Here is a 9,297-nt window from a genome sequence, read left to right as displayed (position 1 = left end):
CTCAGACTGTCTGACCTAGTCCTTGTCTTCGCTCTCCTGAGTCTGGTACCCTGGTACCTCCGGAATGCTGCTGCAGTCCCGAGAACTGCACTGAAGTGGTACCTGGTGTCTACCGGCGGCCCAGTCTATCCTCACCACCAGAGGTTCTAGTGGAGACCAGTAGACGCCTAGTCACAACCCTCCCGTGGGGCAGTGGGTCCATATCCACCAGGGTTACACCCACATAGCAAATGTGGTACCAATATTCAAGAAGGGGATAACATCTGAGCCTGGAATTTATAGGTCCGTAAGTTTAACTTGTACTGTGGGCAACAACTTTGAGGGTTTTCTAAGAGATACTAACCTGGAGCACCCCAATAAGAATAACCTAAACATATGATTATGAGGGATCTGTCCTGCAAACTAATCTGAAAAGATTCTATGGGGAGGTAAGTTCAGGTTGGACCAGGGAAACTTAGTGGATGTTGTCTATCTGGACTTTTCAAAGGCATTTGATACGGTGCCATACAACAGGCTGGTACATAAAAATGTTCAATATATTATATGGTAAACTTGCTCCACGAAAGAACAAGTCCTTGTGTGGTCGATGGAAAAATCAAGGAAAAGATCAGTGATGCAGTCGTTACCTCTTGACAGCTCCATTTCGTACTTGTTCTCTAGTCCCTCCATGGCCACGGTGATAAAAAATTCCCTGAAAAGCTCATTATTCTAATAAAAAAATACAAAGTAAGGAGCTGACACAAAGGAGAGCAGACAGCTCGTATGTCGGAATAAGCAATTGCAGTTACCGTAATTTTCTCAAAGAAGGTGCCATTAATCACTATGTCGTACGCCGAGCAGCCGCCTCCACCTGTAGGACAAAGTGCACCAGGACTTAGATACTTTGCGGTGCCGACTCAATCCATTGACCTTAGTAGGGCTGCTATGAATAAGTGGTATAAGTTCTTAAAGGGGAATCCAAGTAGTGGACAATCCCTCTAAGTCCCAAATCTAAACCAAAAAAGTTCAAAAGTCAACAACAAGATGTCAAACTTTTGTCCGCAGACTGGAAGTGGACCTACCAGAACCTGTGGAGATGGCACCTTTGACCATTGAGGATTAGTAAGTTGTAATACTTGCTATTTTAACCCCTTTAAGGATATCTCTGGACTATCCCTTTAAAAAGAGAAGCACTGTATTAAAAAAAAACGTACTATTATCAACTTCAACGTGGGGCTCTCCAAGGCTCATGGGGACTCGATAGCCGGAGGGATCATCAGATTCCAGGATGCTGACTAACTCCTGCTCCGTCAGTTCCGGGGCCGCTGGGATCTAGTTCGACTTGCAGATGTTAATAAAGATTTTGGTATTTTTGGATGTGCGAGTTTTAATGCTGAAACCTAACACAGAAATAAAAACAAAAAGTGAACAAAAACACAATAAAATCGGCAAAAGCCAAGCAGCATTTACATGTAATCAACTGCATAAGAAATTATGTGACCCCCCACGTTGGTTGCATCATGTGACCGTTGCAGTCAATAAGACCCCACTGTGGTATCTGTCACATAATATGCACAAAGTAATCTGGATAATAATCAGAGGACGCCCATCTCACCCGGCTGGGGTCTGATCTCTGCTTTCTGGTAAGTTCGGTATTCTGCTCTGCATCTCCTGTTTGGCCTGAAATGAGGCAACAAGTGAGAATCAGTGAGTAACATGAACAGGATGGTTCTGCAAACTGATTTTTCCTGCACCAAAATAGTACAACTGTGAGGGGTCTAAAGCCAACAATACACATTAGGTAAATGTTGGAGACTGCCGCGCCCCCAGCGGCTGACGGAGGAGACATTCACCCGGTGATTGCTGGCCTCTCCAATTCATCTTTCGTACCTTCATCAGCATCTGTTCATACAGCGCTTCCTCCATGTTTGTGTTCATTTCTGCAGACAGCAGCGACTTGTCAGACGCCATTTTTTCGGTCAAAGACAGAAGCTCATGAATCTTGTTTTATAAGAGAAAACCTGAAAAATGAAAATATGTATTAATCTCCTCCACAGACGACAAGGGGAGAGTGCGGGAGCCTGACAGCCGACGACATGAGGGGGTGCGGGAGCCTGACAGCCCTCGACACGAGGGGGTGCGGGAGCCTGGCAGCCCACGACAAGAGGGGGTGCGGGAGCCTGGCAGCCCACGACACGAGGGGGGGAGGCGCGGGAGCCCGACAGCCCACGGCACGAGGGGGTGCGGGAGCCTGGCAGCCCACGACAAGAGGGGGTGCGGGAGCCTGGCAGCCCACGACAAGAGGGGGTGCGGGAGCCTGGCAGCCCACGACAAGAGTGGGTGCGGGAGCCTGACAGCCCACGACACGAGGGGGTGCGGGAGCCTGACAGCCCACGACACGAGGGGGTGCGGGAGCCTGACAGCCCACGACAAGACGGGGGGCGGGAGCCTGACAGCCCTCGACGCGAGGGGGTGCGGGAGCCTGGCAGCCCACGACACGAGGGGGTGCGGGAGCCTGGCAGCCCACGACACGAGGGGGTGCGGGAGCCTGACAGCCCACGACACGAGGGGGTGCGGGAGCCCGACAGCCCACGACAGGAGGGGGTGCGGGAGCCTGGCAGCCCACGACACGAGGGGGTGCGGGAGCCTGGCAGCCCACGACACGAGGGGGTGCGGGACCCTGACAGGCCACGACACGAGGGGGTGCGGGAGCCTGGCAGCCCACGACACGAGGGGGTGCGGGAGCCTGAAAGCCCTCGACACGAGGGGGTGCGGGAGCCTGACAGCCCACGACACGAAGGGGTGCGGGAGCCTGGCAGCCCACGACACGAGGGGGTGCGGGAGCCTGCAGCCCACGACACCAGGGGGTGCGGGAGCCTGACAGCCCACGACACGAGGGGATGCGGGAGCCTGGCAGCCCACGACACGAGGGGGTGCGGGAGCCTGGCAGCCCACGACACGAGGGGGTGCGGGAGCCTGGCAGCCCACGACACGAGGGGGTGCGGGAGCCTGACAGCCCACGACATGAAGGGTGCGGGAGCCTGACAGACCACGACACGAGGGGGCGCGGGAGCCCGACAGCCCACGACACGAGGGGGTGCGGGAGCCTGACAGCCCACGACATGAAGGGGTGCGGGAGCCTGACAGCCCACGACACGAGGGGGTGCGAGACCCTGACAATATTGGGAGTGGGATTCTGCACACCTACAGCTAGCTACTTATTGTACTGAATGTAGTAATCACCTTGGCACATTCCCATCTTCTTACCTGTAGTACAGACGCCAAACACCACTACTCTGACTGCAATCACCCAGCTACAGGGTCACCACGCCCCAGCAACAAGGGAGTGTCTAGATTGGAGTTGATTTCTTGAGGGGGAGGAGTGATTTCATGGAATCATGATGTCACCGGAAGGGGCGGGGCCTTCTCAGTCCAGTGGACACTATTCCACCTGCTGCTGCAGCAGTGCGCACATTGTGCCGGGACAGGAGGACTGGTGATGAGGAGCTCGTGTTCTGCGTTGTGCTGAGGCGGGGAGAACACAATATTAATTATAATAATTTTTTTAGGCTGTGTGCCCACTATGCTTTTTTTAAGCGTTTCCGTGGTGGCAATTCCGCTGCAGAAACGCTTAAAAACGCTTGATAGAAGGCCTGCCATGTTCCCCAATGATAATCCGCATGTGCTGTGCACATGCTGTGTAAATTTCCGCTGCGGATTATCATTGCGGAAAAATCCGCTGCACTACCAATTATTTTGCGGAAGCACGGCGCTTTCGCCGCCATTGACTTGCATTAGAACACATGGAATCCGAATCACTGCATCTGTACATGCAGAATCCATGCGCTTCAATGTGCGGATGGTACCCGGGTTTGGAGAAGAGGAGACTGTCCTCCGGACTCGGGTACCATAGAACCTGTAAAAAAAGAATAAAATAAAAAATAAATATTATACTTACCTTCTGATGGCCCCCGGTGTCTTTATCCGATGCGTCCTGGCTTGCCGGCAGCTCGCGATGGTCTGAAAAGGACCTGCCGTGACGTCATTTAGTCATGTGACGGGTCACGCGACCGCTGACGTCGGCAGGCCATCAGAATGTAATTATATATTTATTTTTTACCATTCTTTTATGGTCACACTATATAAATCCATGCCGGTTGCATGTATTTATATAGTGTGACCAAGTTGTCAAGCACTTTCCAAGTGATGCTAAAATCGCTTGGAAAGCGCTTGTCAACCCGCATGCGGAAATGCAAGTGAAGAACGCTTCACATCAGCAAGTCCCAGGCAGGAAAAAAGCATGTACAATCCGCATGCGTTTTTTCTGCCAGATAGATGCGGAAACGCTCAAAAAAAATCCGGAGCATTTCTGCATCGTGGGCACATAGCCTTACATTAATTGCATGACTCAATATTGAGCACACGTAACCATCTATACACAGCTGGAGGCCGCACGTAGCCATCTATACACAGCAGGAGGCCGCACGTAGCCATCTATACACAGCGGGAGGCCGCGCGTGTAATGGGTCTGGGAGGCGGAACCTCTGAGCTACTATACAAGGGGGCGGTCCTTGTAAGGGAGCGGGTGGCGACCAGGGTAGACGGGCAGGCAGTCACAGCAGGTGACTGGGACAGTCTCTGAATGAACGGACAGGAGGTCACGGCAAGTGACCGGGGCAGTCTCTGGATGAACGGGCAGGAGGTCACGGCAAGTGACCGGGGCAGTCTCTGGGTAAAGGATTGGTACGACCTGTGGCGGCAGATGATAGACGTGAGCTCCCAGGTGAGCAGGCGAGAGTCACTGGATAATCGGGTGGTCACAGCATGTGACGGCGGAGCCTCCAGGAAGACCAACAGACAGGTAGCAGATGAGCGCTCCCAGGTGAGCGGGCAGGAGTCTCTGGACAGGCGGGTGGTCACAGCACGTGACGGCAGAGCCTCCTGGTAGGCTAGCAGACAGGCAGCAGATGAGCGCTCCCAGGTGAGCGGGCAAGCTGGTCCTTAGACAGACTGACAGGAGTTGGAAGGCAGACCGTCGGACCTCAGGCAAGCAGGCAGGTAGAAGATGTGCGCTCCCAGGTGAGCGGGCAAGCTGGTCCTTAGACAGACTGACAGAAGTTGGAAGGCAGACCGTCGGACCTCAGGCTAGCAGGCAGGTAGCAGGATATCAGGCAGGAATTAGACAGCAGACTGGCAGGAATCTGGCAGGTAACTGGCAACGGGACCTGAGGGCTGAAGCAGAGTAGTGAACAGTGCTACAACATTGCTCGGGCACCTCCATTTTGGAGGAGGTGCCTTATATATGGGAGGTCCTCTGGCAATTGGCCGGGGACTCCTTAGGACGGCGCGTGCGGTCCCTTTAAGAGAAGGGGAGCGCGCGCGCCCTAAGCACACTGCCGGGGAAGGAGCGCGTGCCGGAAGCAGCGGGGAGAGCAGCGCTGGAGGACGCCGCGCCAGGAGCGGGGAGGTGAGAGGGACGGCGTCTCTGCCTAGAACGGGGCAGAGACGCCGATGCTACAGTACCCCCCCCTTTAGGCCCCCTCTTTTTTTGGCCAGAAAGAAATTTCTCAAGGAGAAGCGGGGCGTTGATGTTCTCCCTGGGTTCCCAAGTTCTCTCCTCAGGACCAAACCCCTTCCAATCTACCAGAAAAAAGGTTTTTCCTCTTACCCTCTTGGAGGCCAGAATACTCTCTACCTCAAAGATGTCATCAGCGGAAACCGGAGCAGGAGGGGCACCTGGATTTTTGGAAAAAAAGTTAAAGACAACGGGTTTGAGGAGAGATACGTGGAAGGAGTTGGGGATCCGTAGGGTGGCCGGGAGTTTTAATTTGTAGGCCACAGGGTTAATTTGCCTGAGGACTTCGAAGGGGCCAATGAATCGAGGACCCAACTTGTAGGAGGGTACTTTGAGCCGCACATGTTTGGATGAGAGCCAAACCTTGTCTCCCGGACGGAATTGGGGCGGATCCAGACGTCTCTTATCAGCATATCTCTTCATCCGCTCAGAGGAGAGAAGAAGAGCGGACCTGGTGCTCTCCCAAATAGTAGAAAATTCGCTGACAAGAGACTCCGCAGCAGGGTTGTCCACAGAAACGGAGACAGGAAGTGGAATCCGGGGATGTTGGCCACCGACTATAAAGAACGGGGATTTGGAAGAGGACTCGCTCTCATGGTTGTTATAAGAGAACTCGGCCCATGGTAGGAGATCCACCCAGTCCGAGTGGTGAGCATCAACGAAGTGCCGGAGGTAGCTGGACAAGATCTGATTGATCCGCTCCACTTGACCATTGGACTGAGGGTGGTAAGCGGAGGAGAAATCCAGGGTAATGTCCAGCAGCTTACATGTGGCTCTCCAGAAGCGAGAGGTGAAGTGAACCCCACGATCCGACACGATGTGGAGGGGCAGACCATGGAGACGGAAGATGTGGCGGATAAAGTCTTTAGCCAGCTCGGGTGCAGACGGAAGACCAGGCAGGGGAATGAAGTGGGCCATCTTAGAAAAACGGTCAGCGACAACCCAAATGACAGTACAACCGGCAGAAACTGGAAGGTCGGTGATAAAGTCCATAGCGATGTGTTGCCAAGGAGCAGCAGGTACGGGAAGGGGCAGGAGATGGCCGGCAGGTAGATGTCGGGGAACTTTGTTACGGGCACAGGATGAACAGGCCGCGACGAAGTCTACCACGTCCTTACACAGGGTAGGCCACCAGTAATGCCGGGTAATAAGTTGAAAGGTCTTCTTTTGGCCAGCATGGCCAGCTAGTTTAGAAGAATGTCCCCAGCGACGAACCCTCTCCCGATCTGGCACAGCTACGAACGTCTTACCGGGTGGAAGACGAGTCAGATCCAAGGGGGCCACATTCATCACCTTGGAGGAGTCGATGATGTGCGTAGGTTCCTCCTCTTGATCGGAGGACAGGAAGGACCGGGACAAGGCATCAGCTTTGACGTTCTTGTCCGCCGAACGGAAATGAAGAATGAAGTCGAAGCGGGCAAAAAACAACGACCACCGGGCCTGGCGAGGATTGAGTCTCTGGGCATTTTGGAGATATGCCAGGTTTTTGTGATCCGTGTAGATAATTACCGGGTAGAGAGCCCCTTCAAGCAGATAGCGCCACTCTCCCAGTGCCAATTTGATGGCTAGCAATTCCCGGTCTCCAATGGAGTAGTTGCGCTCCGACGAGGAGAAGATTTTGGAGAAGAAGCCGCACGTTACCATTCTCCCAGTAGAAGACTTCTGGGTGAGCACCGCTCTGGCTCCGGAGGAGGAGGCATCAACCTCCAGGTAGAATTGTTTATTACAGTCTGGACGGTGCAGGACGGGAGTAGAGGCGAAGGCTTTCTTTAGGGAAAGGAAGGCCTCCTCGGCTTCAGGCGACCATGTCCTGGGGTTAGCCCCCTTACGGGTAAGTGCAGATATGGGAGCAGTCCGAGACGAGAAGTGTGGGATGAAAAGACGATAATAATTAGCGAAGCCCAGGAATCGCTGTATCGCCTTCAAACCTTCAGGACGAGGCCATTTTAGAACGGAAGAGAGCTTCTCGGGATCCATTTGCAGACCTGTTTGGGAGATGACATAGCCCAAGAACGGAAGGGAGGTCTGATTGAAGAGGCACTTCTCGTATTTGGCGTAAAGGTGGTTCTGCCGAAGCCTAAGCAGGACCTGACGAACATCCCTCCGGTGTGTGGGGAGATCCGGAGAGAAGACCAAGATATCGTCCAGGTATACCACTACGCAGGAGTACAGGAGGTCACGGAAGATGTCGTTGACTAGTTCCTGAAAGACAGCGGGAGCATTACAGAGACCGAAGGGCATCACAAGGTACTCGTAGTGACCGTCCCGGGTATTGAATGCTGTCTTCCACTCGTCTCCTTGATGGATACGGACCAGATTATACGCTCCTCGTAGATCCAGCTTGGAGAAGATCCTGGCGCCCTTGAGACGGTCAAACAATTCGGAGATGAGTGGCAGGGGATATTTGTTTTTTACCGTGATGAGATTGAGTCCTCTGTAGTCAATACAGGGACGTAGCGAGCCGTCTTTCTTTTTGACAAAGAAGAATCCGGCTCCAGCCGGGGAGGTAGATTTTCGGATAAATCCCCTAGCCAGATTCTCTTCAATGTACTCAGACATGGCTCGGGTCTCGGCTGCAGACAACGGGTAGATACGCCCACGGGGAGGAGTGGTGCCAGGTACCAGGTCGATCGGGCAATCGTATGGCCTATGGGGTGGCAACGTCTCAGCTTCCTTCTTACCGAAGACGTCCGCATAGGGCCAGTAGGGAGCCGGGAGACCAGGTAAGTTAGCTGGAGTAGGCTGAGGGCGAAGTGGACGGACCGGGACCAGGCAGGTCCTATGGCAGTCAGGACTCCATCGGAGTACTCCACCGGACCGCCAGTTCAATACGGGTTCATGTGTCTGGAGCCAAGGTAGACCTAGCAACAGGTAGTGAGAAAGTCCGGACAGCACATGGAATGAGATCTCCTCAGAGTGCAGCATTCCCACCTGCAGGGTTATGGGTTCGGTGACGAGCAGGATGGTCTCCGAGAGAAGTCTTCCATCCACGGAGGCGACTGACAATGGTTCAGCCAGGGACTTGGTGGGAATATGGTATCTCTCTACCAGAGACTGGGAGATGAGGTTTCCAGCAGCTCCAGAATCCAGATGGGCGAGTTCAAAGAGACGGTTTTCTCCCCAAGCAATAGAGACCGGTAAGGTCAGAGACGGAGAGGGCTTACTTTTGTCTAGGACGACCTCTCCGAGTGGTCCTAGACACTGGCGTTTCCCGGCTTTTCCGGGCAGGAACGGATGAAGTGCTTCATACTGCCACAATAGAAACAGCTTCCCTCGGCTCGGCGAGATTCTTGGCGAGAACCGACCATCTTGGTCTGGTCGACCTGCATAGGCTCAGGAGAGTGTAGCTGAGGAGAGACGGAGGGAGTGACGGGTTTCTGAAAAGTAGGAGCTAGACGTGGAAACCTCCTCTCACGGGTGACCTCTTTGGCACGCTCCTGGAACCGCAGGTCAATCCGGGTGGCAAGAGTTATTAGGTCATCGAGAGTGGTAGGAATATCCCGACCGGCAAGTTCATCTTTTATACGGCCGGACAGACCCTCCCAGAAGACGGAAACCAGAGCGTCATTATCCCAGGCCAGCTCCGAGGCAAGGGTACGGAACCGTATGGCATATTGGCCCACGGTGAGACTTCCCTGACGGAGGCGTAGCAGAGATGATGCGGATGAGGTCTTCCGTCCGGGTTCGTCGAAGACTTTCCGGAAAGCCGTGAGAAAGGCAGGCAAGTCGGACACCAGGGGGTC

At 54.0% G+C, this 9,297-nt stretch overlaps 1 long non-coding RNA gene across 2 annotated transcripts in view; it reads right to left on the bottom strand.

Moving 5' to 3' along the window:
• Positions 1-626: 626 nt before the first annotated feature.
• LOC141229000 (uncharacterized) overlaps positions 627-9,297 on the bottom strand; it is a 42,191-nt gene continuing 33,520 nt past the window's right edge. For both annotated transcript variants that reach the window (XR_012295793.1, XR_012295792.1), the window contains exons 2-6: positions 1,870-2,000; positions 1,595-1,659; positions 1,194-1,379; positions 789-850; positions 627-708 (exon numbers count right to left, since the gene is read on the bottom strand). This is a non-coding gene — a long non-coding RNA (uncharacterized lncRNA). The remainder of the gene's footprint in view (positions 709-788; positions 851-1,193; positions 1,380-1,594; positions 1,660-1,869; positions 2,001-9,297) is intronic.

Source organism: Phyllobates terribilis, unplaced genomic scaffold (assembly GCF_046119375.1).
Source record: "Phyllobates terribilis strain yellow unplaced genomic scaffold, ASM4611937v1 Scaffold_442__1_contigs__length_1511491, whole genome shotgun sequence".
In the NCBI taxonomy this organism is placed as follows: Eukaryota; Metazoa; Chordata; class Amphibia; order Anura; family Dendrobatidae; genus Phyllobates; species Phyllobates terribilis.
The sequence above is the reverse complement of the archived record's forward strand: the minus strand, read 5'-3'. Positions and strand labels throughout refer to the sequence as shown.